Source organism: Peromyscus leucopus, chromosome 7 (assembly GCF_004664715.2).
Source record: "Peromyscus leucopus breed LL Stock chromosome 7, UCI_PerLeu_2.1, whole genome shotgun sequence".
Lineage (NCBI taxonomy): Eukaryota > Metazoa > Chordata > Mammalia > Rodentia > Cricetidae > Peromyscus > Peromyscus leucopus.
This window is the reverse complement of record NC_051069.1, coordinates 13,225,459-13,239,886: the sequence shown is the minus strand read 5'-3', so window position 1 is coordinate 13,239,886 and position 14,428 is coordinate 13,225,459. Positions and strand designations below refer to the sequence as shown.

General features: G+C 42.7%; 1 protein-coding gene across 8 annotated transcripts in view; it reads left to right on the top strand.

The window, feature by feature from the left end:
* Myo9a (myosin IXA) overlaps positions 1–14,428 on the top strand; it is a 240,569-nt gene that overhangs the window by 22,447 nt on the left and 203,694 nt on the right. For 6 of the 8 annotated variants that reach the window (XM_037207451.1, XM_037207452.1, XM_037207450.1 and 3 more), the window contains exon 1: positions 329–699. The exons of 1 other annotated variant lie outside the window; for it this stretch is intronic. The gene's annotated coding sequence lies outside the window, so the exon portion shown is untranslated. Of the gene's footprint in view, positions 1–314; positions 700–14,428 lie in introns of those variants that run through there. One more of the 8 variants, XM_037207447.1, reaches the window with a different exon arrangement.

The following is a 14,428-nucleotide window of genomic DNA, read 5'->3' as shown; positions in this document are numbered from 1 at the left end:
CTATCTAGAAGCGGAGAGACTCTAACGAAGATTTCTTAGCGCGGCCGTAAAGTGAGGAAGGAAAGGGGGAGGCGGGGACCACTCGCGGGGGGGGGGAGGAGGAGGAAACGGGGCGTGTCGGCGCAAGCGCAGGTCCCACGCTCCGGTGGCGTCACGTGCGGGGGCGGGGCCGGGCGGGGCCGTCCCGGGCTTGGCAGCAGGGGGCGTGGGAGGCAAGTGCGCGCGCGCCTGCTCGTCTGCTGCCGGAGAGTCGCGCGGGGCGGGGCCGCGTGAGCGGGGTCGGGGGCGCGGGCGCGGGCGCGCAGGCCCAAGCGGACTGGGGACGCGGAGGCAGTTGGCGGTGGCTGCCGGAAAGTCCTGGCCGGACCGGCGAGGGACTGCGGCGGAGAGACCGGTCCCACGGGCAGAAGCGGAGACCGCAGTTGAGGCGGCCGTTTCCAACGCGTGCTCTCTAGGCGGGGTGCGGCGGGGGATGTGCCTGCCCAGGCCGGGCGGAGTCTCTGTGTGACAGGGCGGGGGATGCGCGGACGCTGCTCGCTCGGACCCTGAGGCGGCTGGGCCCACCCTCGCGGAACCGTCCGACCCCCGGCGGCCTCAGCCTCTGCTGTTTTTCTCTGGCCTGACCCTGGAAACCGAGGCTGGGAAGCGGCTGCTGCAGAAGAGGAAGGGGCTGTGGTGGCCACCGCGGCACAGCCCGAGGTAAGACCCGCCCCAGCGCCCAGCGGCCCTGCCGCCCGGCCTGGCCCGGCCCACGTCTCCCGCTCGGCTCGGCTCTTTGGCTCCCGGCGGGCTGCCCCGCCCCGCCCCAGCGGAGACGCCCCGCGAGCGGCTCTGCCTCTCTAAAGCCTGGCGAACGCCCGAATGCGGTCCGAATCCCCCTCTAGACTCTACCCCCCTCCTACCTTTCATTGACCAGACACCATTCTGTTCACCAGCGGCCGCGGTGATTCTTGTCACTGTCCCCCCCCCCCCCCCCGCCCCTTTAGACTCTCTTAGGACTCTGACTGAAGCCTCTAGACTCCGTTACGTCTGAACGGATCCCAGTCCCGGAGCCACGGCCGCTAGTGCTTCCTAACCCATTGCAACGTCCCCGATCTTTGCTTCTCCTACGAATCATCGCTACTCCAGCCTTCCTAGGGACCCTCCCGCAGCTTACTTCCAGCCGAGTTGGCCAGCTTTTTCCCTCACCCATACAAGCTTTCAGATAGCCCCAATGTCATGATGCTCTTACTTAGTAGGTCTTGGGGCAGCTCTTCAAATCGCCAGCATAGTCCTGGATCTCCCTCATGCCCTGGTGGTGTATCTTCTCTAGAAGACCACTCCTTAAGCAAACCTTGTTGCCTGTTTTCTACCCAATCCGGATCCTTTCTTTGGTTGAAAAGAGGTTTCCAGGAAAACTTGAAGAGGTTATTTACTTAGTCCAGTGTATTCACTCCGTTGGATTTTAAAGGGTCAGACTGAGATCCATGTCTTTTGGGCTGGCTGCTGAAAGGGAAAGAGAGAGAAGAGTGTGGAAGCCCAGAGAGGAAGGGTATGTGTGCCACTACAAGGTCGAGCAGCTTGCCCCTCATCATGTCTCTTAGTAGAACGAAAGAACCAGCACAAGTCTGACGCTTTAGGGGCTTCTGTTAAGGATTAAGTTGCATTACACCAAGGATGATAAGCAAGTCTCCATATAGTATTTATCTCACCTCTTTGTAGATTTATACAGATACATAGGTTTTAGCTAGAGGAGTTTTGGATGTACTGTTCTTGAACTTGTTAGGAAAACAGGATTTATAGCTGTTCTTAATCCCTGAAGACTAATGTCGTTTTAGTAATTTTTACCAACCGGTGCTGCTGTCTTCTCCAAGGAGCAAGTATAAATGTCATTCAGTGTTGAAGTCATTACTAATAGCCTTCTCAGTAGTAGAATATTGAATAAAATGAAGTTGTACTCCTGAGATGTCAAGAAGGAAATGTAATGTTAAATTAAGTGTTAAGTATGTAATTTTAATGTTGATGTAAGGGTGAGGGATAAGATATTTGTAGTTAGTACTTAAAGTTTTATTTTTTCATCGTGTGTGTGTGTGTGTGTGTGTGTGTGTGTGTGTGTGCCTGTGTGTAATATAGGGGGAGAAATCAATTGACATTGTAGGTACTAATGAGACACAGTTTAAAAGACAAAAGGTTCAGAAGAATAATATAGCTTTAAAAAAGTTTCGATTTCTCTAGTTTCCAGCCACTCACTTTCTATTTTTCAGCTTCTGTAACTGGTATGGGGTGATATCTCCAGCATTTACAAGCTTACATCTGCTTACAGTCTTTTGATACACAAATTACACACAAGTGGTTCCCTTTTCATACAATGCTGCTAAGTCCTGGAGATCATTCAGCAGTAGTATGCATGGAGGAGCCTCATTTACTGGCTGGATAGTATTCCATTTTGATAGACTTGGATTTATTTTCAGTCCTTTTTCAAAAATTCCTGAATGCTTTATTTTAAATGTATCAGCTGTTATGTATAATTGATTTTCATGATTTGAAAAAAAATCTGATGGTTTGTTTTTGTATTGAACCTATACAGAGAAGTGTACCTAAAGTAATGTTCTCATTGACTCTGAGCTACAACTGTGTGACTGGTTTTCATGGTACTTATATTTATCAGATAAATTATTGAAAGATTTGAAGTGAGGGACCAAAATGTTCAGATTTCCATTTTTAAAAGTCACTTTAGAACAGACTAAGAGTAGAATAAAGCTAAAGCCAGGAATCTGTCAGCAAGGTGATAATGGTTCTGAATTTGGGTATTGGTGATTTGAGGGAAGAGGATGCAGAGAGGACAGAATTCTAGATATCTTGCTAATCTTTTCCCCTTATATGGCGGGGGTGTGGGGTGGTTGTGGTGGTGGTGGTGGCTACATGTTGAATATTTTTATTTCATGAAAGAGGGATAGGTTCAGTTGTGATATGTTAAATAAATGGCTGTTAGGTAGCTGAATTTGTGACCAAAATTCATAACATCTGGTTTTGTGTTAGTAGTAAATTTTGGAGGCAAAGGTATATAGATAAGGGAAAAGATTTTAGGCAGAAACAATATTTAAAGCACATGAATACCTAGATTATGTTCTTTTCAAAAGTTTTAGTAGTGAAAATTACAACCTAATGTGTTATTTTTACTACTACTATTACTATTTTAAGGTTTTATTTTCATTTCTTAGAGAATGTCTCTGTGTGCTTATGTGCATGTAAGTGTGTGGAGCCAGAAGAGTGTGTCAGACCCCCTGAAGCTGGAGTTAGAGGCAATTAGAGCAACTGGACATAGGTGCTGGGAACCTTACTAGGGTCCTCTACAAGAACAGGGTGAACTCCTATCCTCTCAGCAATCTTTCCAGCCCCATTATAAATACTTTTTGTAATAGGTCTTGTGCCCCTCAGGCTGACCATAAAACTCATGTAGCCCAGGCTGGCCTTGAACTCTTAACTCTACCTCTGGAATGCTGGGATTGCATAAATGTGCTACCATATCTCTTTAATGCAGTGTTGGAGACTGAACCAGGACTTTGTGTATACTAGGCAGACACTTTATCAATTGAGCTGTGTCTCCAGTCCAGTTATTATTTTTGTGAGATAGCATTTTTGTTTGTAGCCTAAAATTCTCTATATAGTCTAGGCTGGTCTCAAACTCCTGAGCATATGAAGCCTTCAGATAAGAGGTGCTACCACGCAAGGGCTAATGTATAACTTTTAAACAGTTTTTCTCTTCAGTTAATTTAGTGGTATACAGTTTATGAGGAGATGGTATAAATTCATTGTTTTTGTTTTGTTTTTTAATTTGATGGTGCTTTTGCTGCATTGTACATGGCTGTTGATGTGTCTTGAACTCGTGGGCTCGGTTGATCTCCTTGCCTCAGTTACTTAATTAGGTAGCTGGAACTGCTAATGTGCACCATTATGCTCAGCTAAACTTATATGTTTTAAAAGCAATATAACTAAAGTAGAAATTAGTAATATAATTTCTATTCTTTTCTCATCATTTGGAATTATGTAGATATTTATTCAATCTTTATTTACTTGTTTTAATTTTAATTGTGTGTGTATGTGTCTGCCAGTGTCAGTGGGGGCCAGAAGAAGGCATCAACTCCCCTGAAACTGGAATTATAGGTAGTTGTAAGCTGCCTGACGTCGGTGCTGGGGTTTGAACCTGCATCCTGTGGAAGAGTAGCAAGTGCTCTTAACCACTTCAGCCTTTCAATCTTTAATAGTTTCAAAGAGGTACAGGAAGTTTGAGAATAAGTTGGCCAAGAATATTAAGATTTTTTTCATTTGAATGATTAATTTTTTTTAAAGAATATTAACAGTTTGAAGTAAAACAGACTTTTCAAATATTTTTAAAAATATATCAACTTGAGTGAAGCATGGTACCTGTAGTTCCATTACTTGGGAGGCTGAAGCAGAATTGCCAGTAATTCAGGGCCAGCCAGGTGAAGTAGAAAGACTCCGTCTCAAAAAAGAACAAACAAACAAACCTCAAAACAATAAAACATACTCCCCAACCAACAAAAGTGCATCAATTTAATGTATTGATTCCTACATCAGCAGAGGCTGTCTAGAACTCTTGTCTTTGCTTTACACCTCTGTAAATCACTTGGTAATAGACCTCCACATGGTCTCACATTTCATAAGTACTCCAAAAATAAAACAGAACCTTCTCTGCCTCTCTTCCCCAGGAACAGAGCAGACAGAAACTGCTACTTAATTTATCTTGATTTCTTATCTTGATTAATGGCACCCCTCTGTTCTCATGAAGTTTTCAGGAACCCATGAAAATCATCTTTTACTCTACTCAGTCATACTGCCAAAATCCAGTTTGTCATTATGTCTTGCATCTTCTTTATCATGATATTTCACATCTTTCTTGTTCCTTTTCTCCTGTATCTCAAATGCCTTTTAGGCTTCTGTGATGTTTTCCAAATGGTCTTCTTGCTTTCTGTCTTCTGCTGTTTGTTTCACCATACTTTCTTGTACATTCTTTGCACTGCTGCCAAAATCAGTGTTCTGAAATACTCCTAGGCTCATTTAGTTGCAAGGAAGAGACTCAGGTTACCTTAAGTAGTTAAGGAGTGCTTTTGGAAAACAAACATGGACATGTAGACAAGAGCCTAGGAAAAATGAAACAAGTTGACTTCAAGAAGGAAAGGAACCTATTAAGTTGGAAACAGGAGAAGACAGGTTTCACTTTAATTTATGTCAGTGCTGTGAATAGAACCCAGGGCCTTGTGCATGCCAGGGAATCACTCTACCACTGAGCCACACCCAGGATGTAGGTTTTACCTTAGTTTAGTTGCTGCTTTATTATTTGTTTTTGCTTATTAATCTCTCTCTCTCTCCATCTTTTCCTCTTCTGTCTTAGAGTTTCCATTTATTCCTCATTTCTGCCTTTTGTAACTACCATGTCATTACCATGCCAACACCTTGCTTCCTGGCTGCTGTCTTATTTTATTTTTGGTTCTTCAAGATAGAGTTTCTCTGTGTGTAACTCTGGCTTTCTGGAACTCCCATCTGTAGACCAGGCTGGCTTTGAACTCACAGAGATCCACCTGTCTTTGCCTCCCAAGTAATGGGATTAAAGGTCTGTGACACCACCTCCTAGTGGCTATTGTCTTTTAATCTTCAGATCTTGAGCTAACTAGCTACTTTGCATTCTAGGACTTTCTGATTGAATGCTCATGAAACAATTTCTTTGGTTCAGTTCTTTTGATTACTTTTTTTTTTCCTTTTTCCTCTTCCAAGTGACTGCTAGCACTGAGTGACCATTCCTGGCCATCCATATTGGTTGTGTGATATGTGTATATATGTGTGTGGGGGCAGAATCGAGGTTAAAAGTATGGAGTGGTATGCAGGCTAGTGTCTACAAATGGGATTGTAAGCTTGGAATGCAATGTCATTGACATGATACAAATGAACATTTAATTGCCCTTTCCAGTTGAAAGATCCTCAGGGCTTTCTTGTTGCTTTCAGGATAAAGTTTAAGCTGTAGCATGGCAAGTCATACCTCATGTCTTCTCTAGCTTTGTTTATTTGTTTGAGACAGTGTCTTATTGTGTAGCTCTGGCTGTCCTGTAATTTGCTGTGTATACCAGGGTGGCCTTGAAGTCACAGAGATCTGCCTGCCTCTGCCTCCTGAGTGCTGGAATTGTTTGTTTTTGAGATGGTCCTATATTGTACCCCAGGCTAGCCTTGAATATGGACCCATTCTTCTACCTCAGCGGCCTGAGCTTTTCTTCCTTTACTGTCTCCTTTCAATTCTTTAATGCATTTTTACTGAATTTAGTTTCCTTGTCTTCATGTTCTGTTTCCTTTCAACCCTTTCCTTGCTTGGCTAGTTCCTATCTGACCTTCAGGATTCAGTTTGGGTATATCTTTTCCAGGAAGCTTTCCTTTAACACCTGGATTAAAGTGAATGTGATTTGTCGGTGACAGCTCTCTGTGGAAGTCACCTAATTATTTGTCTGTTTTCCTTTCTAGGTCTTACTTTCTTTGGTAAAGGGGATAGTATAAATGCTATATAGTAACATAGGCATTTAGAGTGGAGATTTTATTTATTTATTGCGTGTATGCATGCCTGTGGGTGCACATGGGCCTTGTGTAGGTCAGAGGACAACTTGAAGGAGTCAGTTCTTTTCTTCTACCATGTAGGTTCCTGGGGGTTAGAACTCAGGTTATCAGGTTTGACAGCAAAGGAGCCCATTTTGCCAGCCTATTTTCATTTATTTATTTACTTATTTAGAGACAGGGTTTAACAGTGTAGGGAAAGCTAGCCTCGAAATCACAATTCTGGTTTTGTCTGTCTAGTGTTAGAATTATAGGCTTGCATTTAAATACTGTAAACTTCTGATGAAATTATAACATTCTGATAAAACCATTGTAAATTAAAAATATATTTAACACAACTAAACCTGGTAATGCCATAGGTTAGTGACACAGTACTGCTTTTGTACCCTGAGAAAGTTCAACTGTTGTAAATTGGCCACCATCTACTTACAAAAAAGTACGTAGATAATAAAAGCTCACTCAGTTCTCATCAAGTGTATATATTTATGTAACCAGTACTCGGTATCTCAAAACAGTATTGCTAGAACTCCCCAAGCTACCTTATGCCTTCCTAATTCTAATCCTAATCCAGTTCTTAGAGGATTTTATTTGAAATGGGATAACTCTTTTTTTTTTTTTTTTTTTTTTTTTTTTTTTTTTTTTTTTTTTTCTTTTTTTTTGTGATATATATTTTTTATTTTACAATACCATTCAATTCTACATATCAGCCATGGGTTCCCCTATTCTCCCCCTCCCACGCCTCCCCTTACCCCCAGCCCACCCTTCATTCCCACCTCCTCCAGGACAAGTCCTCCCCGAGGACTGTGATCAACTTGGTAGACTCAGTCCAGGGAGGTCCAGTCCCTTCCTCCCAGACTAAGCCAAGTGTCCCTGCATAAGTTCCTGGTTTCAAACAGCCAATTCATGCATTGAGCACAGGACTTGGTCCCACTGCCTAGATGCCTCCCAAACTGATCAAGCCAATCAACTGTCTCACCTATTCAGAGGGCCTGATCCAGCTGGGAGCCCCTCAGCCTTTGGTTCATAGTTCATGTGTTTCTATTCATTTGGCTATTTTTTTTCAATAATTGAGTAAAACTGAAATTTATTATAAGCCACAGTCGTCCTAGGGACCTCCATGCTATATATATATATAGCCTTTATGGTTCTATGGGTTGTGGTCTGATTGTTCATTTTATATCTAGAATCCACCAATGAGTGAGTACATACCATAACTGTCTTTCTGGGTTTGGGTTACCTCACTCAGGATGATTTTTTCTAGTTCCATCCATTTGCCTGCAAATTTCATGCTTTCATTGTTTTTCTCTGCTGAGTAGTACTCCATTGTGTATATGTACCACATTTTTTTCATCCATTCTTCCGTTGATGGGCATCTAGGCTGTTTCCAGGTTCTGGCTATTACAAATAGTGCTGCTATGAACATAGATGAGCATGTATCTTTATGGTATGTATCAGCATTCTTTGGGTATATGCCCAAGAGTGGTATGGCTGGGTCTTGAGGTAGTTCGATTCCTAATTTTCTGAGAAACCGCCATACTGATTTCCACAGTGGTTGTACAAGTTTACATTCCCACCAACAGTGGAGGAGTGTTCCCTTTGCTCCACATCCTCTCCAACATTGGTTGTCATTGGTGTTTTTGATCTTAGCCATTCTAACAGGTGTAAGGTGGTATCTCAGAGTCGTTTTGATTTGCATTTCTCTGATGATTAAGGATGTTGAGCATTTCTTTAAATGTCTTTCAGCCATTTGTAGTTCTTGTTTTGTGAATTCTCTGTTTAGCTCTTTAGCCCATTTTTTAATTGGACTGTTCAGTGCTTTGATGTCTAGTTTCTTGAGTTCTTTATATATTGTGGAGATCAATCCTCTGTCAGATGTGGGATTGGTGAAGATCTTTTCCCAATCTGTTGGCTGTCTTTTTGTCTTATTGACTGTGTCTTTTGCCCTGCAAAAGCTTCTCAGTTTTGAGAGGTCCCATTTATTAATGGTTGTGCTCAGGGTCTGTGCTGTCGGTGTTTTATTTAGGAAATGGTCTCCAGTGCCAATGCGTTCAAGAGTGCTTCCTATTTTCTTTTCTATTAAGTTTAGTGTAACTGGATTTATGTTTAGGTCTTTGATCCACTTGGACTTGAGTTTTGTGCATGGTGACAGATATGGATCTATTTGTAATCTTTTACATATTGACATCCAGTTATGCCAGCACCATTTGTTGAAGATACTTTCTTTGTTCCATTGTATAGTTTTGGCTCCTTTGTCAAAAACCAGGTGTTCATATGTGCATGGATTAATGTCAGGGTCTTCAATTCGATTCCATTGGTCCGTATGTCTGTTTTTATACCAGTACCAAGCTGTTTTTATTACTATGGCTCTATAGTAGAGTTTGAGGTCCGGGATGGTGATGCCTCCAAGGGTTGCTTTATCATATAGGATTCTTTTAGCTATCCTGGGTCTTTTGTTTTTCCATATAAAGTTGAGTATTTTTCTTTCCAAGTCTGTGAAGAATTGTGTTGGGATTTTGATGGGGATTGCATTGAATCTGTAGATTGCTTTTGGTAAGATTGCCATTTTTACTATGTTAATCCTACCTACCCATGAGCATGGGAGATCCTTCCATTTTCTGATATCTTCTTCAATTTCTTTCTTTAGAGATTTAAAGTTCTTATCAAAAAGGTCTTTCACTTGTTTAGTTAGTGTTATCCCAAGGTATTTTATATTATTTGTGGCTATTGTAAAGGGTGATGTTTCTCTGACTTCTTTCTCAGCCCTTTTATCATTTGTGTATAGGAGGGCTACTGATTTTTTTGAGTTGATCTTGTATCCTGCCACTTTACTGAAGGAGTTTATCAGCTGTAGAAGTTCCCTGGTAGAGTTTTTGGGGTCACTTATGTATACTATCATATCATCTGCAAATAGTGAAAGTTTGACTTCTTCCTTGCCAATTTGTATCCCTTTGATCTCCTTTTGTTGTCTTATTGCTCTAGCTAGAACTTCTAGTACTATATTGAATAAATATGGGGAGAGTGGACAGCCTTGTCTTGTTCCTGAATTTAGTGGTATCGCTTTGAGTTTCTCTCCATTTAATTTGATGTTTGCTGTTGGCTTGCTATAAATTGCTTTTATTATGTTTAGAAATGTTCCTTGTATTCCTATTCTTTCTAAGACCTTTATCATGAAGGGTGTTGGATTTTGTCAAAGGCTTTTTCAGCATCTAGGGAGATGATCATGTGGTTTTTTTCTTTCAGTTTGTTTATATGGTGTATTACATTGACTGATTTCCGTATGTTGAACCATCCTTGCATCCCTGGGATGAATCCTACTTGGTCGTGATGGATGATTGTTTTGATGTATTCTTGGATTCGGTTTGCCAATATTTTGTTGAGTATTTTTTGCATCAATGTTCATGAGGGAGATTGGTCTGTAGTTCTCTTTCTTTGTTGCATCTTTGTGTGGTTTGGGTATCAGGGTAATTGTAGCCTCATAAAAAGAGTTTGGTAGTGTTCCTTCTGTTTCTATTGTGTGGAACACTTTGAAGAGGATTGGTATTAGTTCTACTTTGAAAGTCTGGTAGAATTCTGCACTGAAACCATCTGGTCCTGGGCTTTTTTTAGTTGGGAGACTTTTGATGACTGTTTCTATTTCTTTAGGGGTTATTGGTCTATTTAAATGGTTTATCTGGTCTTGATTTAATTTTGGTATTTGGTATTTATCCAGAAAATTGTCCATTTCTTCCTGGTTTTCCATTTTTGTGGAGTACAGGTTTTTGAAGTATGATCTGATGATTCTCTGGATTTCCTCATTGTCTGTTGTTATGTCTCCCTTTTCATTTCTGATTTTGTGAATTTGGGTGCTCTCTCTTTGCCTTTTGGTTAATTTGGCTAGTGGTTTGTCTATCTTGTTGATTTTTTCAAAGAACCAACTCTTTGTTTCATTGATTTTTTGTATTGTTCTCTTGTTTTCTATTTCGTTGATTTCAGCCCTCAATTTGATTATTTCCTGGCGTCTATTTCTCCTGGGTGAGTTTGTTTCTTTTTGTTCTAGAGCTTTCAGTTGTGCTGTTAATTCCTTGGTATGGGATTGCTCCATCTTCTTTATGTGTGCATTTAGAGCTATGAATTTTCCTCTTAGCACTGCTTTCATAGTGTCCCATAAGTTTGGGTATGTTGTACTTTCATTTTCATTGAATTCTAGGAACTCTTTAATTTCTGTCTTTATTTCTTCCTTGACCCATTGATGTTTCAGGTGGGCATTATTCAGTTTCCATGAGTTTGTGGGTTTTCTATAATTTTTGTTGTTATTGAGTTCTAATTTTAAGGCATGGTGGTCTGATAAGATACAGGAGGTTATTCCAATTTTTTTGTATCTGTTGAGATTTGTTTTGTGTCCAAGCATGTGGTCAATTTTTGAGAAGGTTCCATGGGTGCTGAGAAGAAGGTATATTCTTTTGTGTTAGGATGGAATATTCTGTAGATATCTATTAGGTCCATTTGAGTCATAACATCTGTTAGGTCCTTTATTTCTTTGTTAAGTTTCAGTCTGGTAGATCTATCTTTTGGTGAGAGTGGTGTGTTAAAATCTCCCACTACTAATGTGTGGGGTTTGATGTGCGTTTTAAACTTTAGTAGTGTTTCTTTTATGAATGTGGGTGCTTTTGTATTTGGAGCATAAATGTTTAGAATCGAGACTTCATCTTGGTGGATTTTTCCCGTGATGAATATGTAATGTCCATCCTGGTCTCTTTTGATTGATTTTAGTTTGAAGTCTATTTTATTAGATATTAGGATAGCTACACCAGCTTGTTTCTTAGGTCCATTTGCTTGGAAAACCTTTTCCCAGCCCTTTACTCGGAGGTAGTGTCTGTCTTTGGAGTTAAGGTGTGTTTCTTGTATGCAGCATATGGATGGGTCCTGTTTTCTTATCCATTCTGTTAGCCTGTGTCTTTTTATAGGTGAGTTGAGACCATTGATATTGATGGATATTAATGACCAGTGATTGTTAATTCCTGTTATTTTTTTTGGTTGTGTTGTGTTGTCCTTCTGTGGTGTATGTTGGTGTAGGATTATCTATTGCTTGATTTTTCATGGATGTGTTTAGCTTCTTTGGGTTGAATTTTCCCTTCTAGTGCTTTCTGTAGGGCTGGGTTTGTGGACAGGTATTGATTAAATCTGGTTTTATCCTGGAATATTTTGTTTACTCCGCCTATGGTGATTGAGAGTTTTGCTGGGTATAATAGTCTGGGTTGGCATCCGTGGTCTCTTAGTGTCTGCATGAGGTTTGTCCATGATCTTCTAGTTTTCATAGTCTCTATTGAGTAGTCTGGTGTTATTCTGATGGGTTTGCCTTTATATGTTACTTGGTCCTTTTCCTTTGCAGCTCTTAATATTTTTTCTTTATTCTGTGTGTTTAGTGTTTTGATTATTATGTGGCGAGGGGACTTTTTTTTTGGATCCAGCCTATTCGGTGTTCTGTAAGCTTCTTGTATCTTCATAGGTATTTCTTTCTTTAGGTTAGGAAAGTTTTCTTCTATGGTTTTGTTGAATATATTTTTCTGTGCCTTTGACTTGGTATCCTTCTACTTCTCCTATCCCTATTATTCTTAGGTTTGGTCTTTTCATGGTGTCCCAAATTTCCTGGACGTTTTGTGTTAGGACTTTTTTGTCTTTATTGTTTTCTTTGACTGACGAATCTATTTTCTCTATCATGTCTTCAGTGTCAGAGATTCTCTGTTCCATCTCTTGCAATCGGTTGGTTATGCTTGTTTCTGTAGTTCCTGTTCATTTAGTCAGGATTTCTATTTCCAGCATTCCCTCAGCATGTGTTTTCTTTATTGTCTCAAATTCATTTTTCAGATCTTGAACTGTTTCTTTCATCTGTTTAATTGCTTTTTCTTGGCTTGATTTGATTTCTTCCCATTTTTTGTTCGTTTTTTCTTCCATTTCTTTAAGGGAGTTTTTTATTTCCTCTTTAATGGAGTTTTTCATTTCCTCTTTAAGGGAAGTTTTTATTTCCTCTTTAAGGGAGTTTTTTATTTCCTCTTTAAGGGAGTTTTTTATTTCTCTTTAAGGAAAGTTTTTATTTCCTCTTTAAGGTAGTTTTTCAATTCCTCTTTAAGGAAAGTTTTTATTTCCTCATTGAGGGAATGTTTTATTTCTTCTTTAAGGGCCTCTATCATCTTCTTAATGTCATTTTTAGGGTTGATTTCTTCTGTTTCTTCTGTCATGGTATGTTTAGGTCTTGCAGGTGTAGAATCACTAGGTTCTGATGTTGCCATATAGGTCTTTATGTTGTTGCTTGTATTTTTGCACTGGCGTCTACTCATCTCTTCCTCTGTGAGGTGCAGGTGGTGTCTGTGTCTGAGAGTGCCTCTCTTGTTCTAATTTTTAGTCTTGGTTTAGTAGTGGTTCTTGGTTAAATTGGTGCTATTGGGCTATTTCTTCAGGGGCAGCTGATTTCGATCGGTGAATTATATACTTATGATTCTGGTGATCTGGTTTGGTGTCTGGGTAGCGCCTTCTTCTGTGTTCCCAGGTCACGTTTTGTTCATTTGTCAACTCCTCAGCTGATCTTGATTCCTCAGACTTTAAACTGTAGGCATCTGAATCCTCTCCCAGATGGGTTTCAGCTGAGCAGGGTAGTCTCACCAACACCTCCAAATTGTTGGGTTTCACAGGATCAGCAGCTGGGCCCTGGGTTGTTCTCAGACGGAGTGTTCAGATTCGTTCTGGTTCTGACCCACCGAGATAGCTTCTTCCCCAGATGTTGGGGTTAGGGGCGTCCCTGTTCCAAGCTGCGTCTGCTTGTCTCCGTCCCTGGGCCTGTTTACCTCTGCAGTCCGCCACCGGGCCTGTATGTCCCTGTCAGCTGCTGCTGGGCCTGTCTGCCTCTGGAGGCCGCCACCGGCCTGAATGTCTCTGCAGGCTGCAGCCGGGACTGAATGTCCCTGTCGGCCGCTGCCGCCGGGACTGAATGTCCCTGTCGGCCGCTGCCGCCGGGACTGAATGTCCCTGTCGGCCGCTGCCGCCGGGCCCGTTTACCTCAGCGGGCCGCTGCTGGCCCGTCTACCTCCACAGGCCGCCGCCACAGGCCTACCTGCGTCTGCTTGTCTCTGCCGCTGGGCCTGTCTACCCCCGTGGGCCGCCGCCGGGCCTGAATGTCCCTGTCGGCCGCTGCCGCCGGGTCCGTTTACCTCAGCAGGCCGCCGCTGGGCCCGTCTACCTCTGTGGGCTGCCGCTGGGCCTGAATGTCTCTGCCGGCTGTCGCCGGGTCTGAGTATCCCTGTCGGCTGCCACCGCTGGGCCCGTCTACCTCCACGGGCCCCCGCCGCAGGCCTACCTGCGTCTGCTTGTCTCTGCCGCCGGGCCTGTGTACCTCTGTGGGCCGCCGCTGGGCCTGAATGTCTCTGCCGGCTGCCGCCGGGCCTGAATGTCCCTGTCGGCTGCTGCCGCCGGGTCCGTTTGCCTCAGCAGGCCGCCACTGGGCCCATCTACCTCTGTGGGCTGCCGCTGGGCCTGAATGTCTCTGCCGGCTGCCGCCGGGTCTGAGTATCCCTGTCGGCTGCCACCGCTGGGCCCGTCTACCTCCACGGGCCCCCACCGCAGGCCTACCTGCGTCTGCTTGTCTCTGCCGCCAGGCCTGTCTACCACTGTGGGCCGCCGCTGGGCCTGAATGTCTCTGCCGGCTGCTGCCGGGCCTGAATATCCCTGTCGGCCGCTGCCGCCGGGCCCGTTTACCTCAGAGGGCTGCTGCTGGGCCCGTCTACCTCCACGGGCCGCCGCAGGCCTACCTGCGTCCGGGATAACTCTTAACATATAGGTTTCTCTGTTTTGTTTATATGTTTTG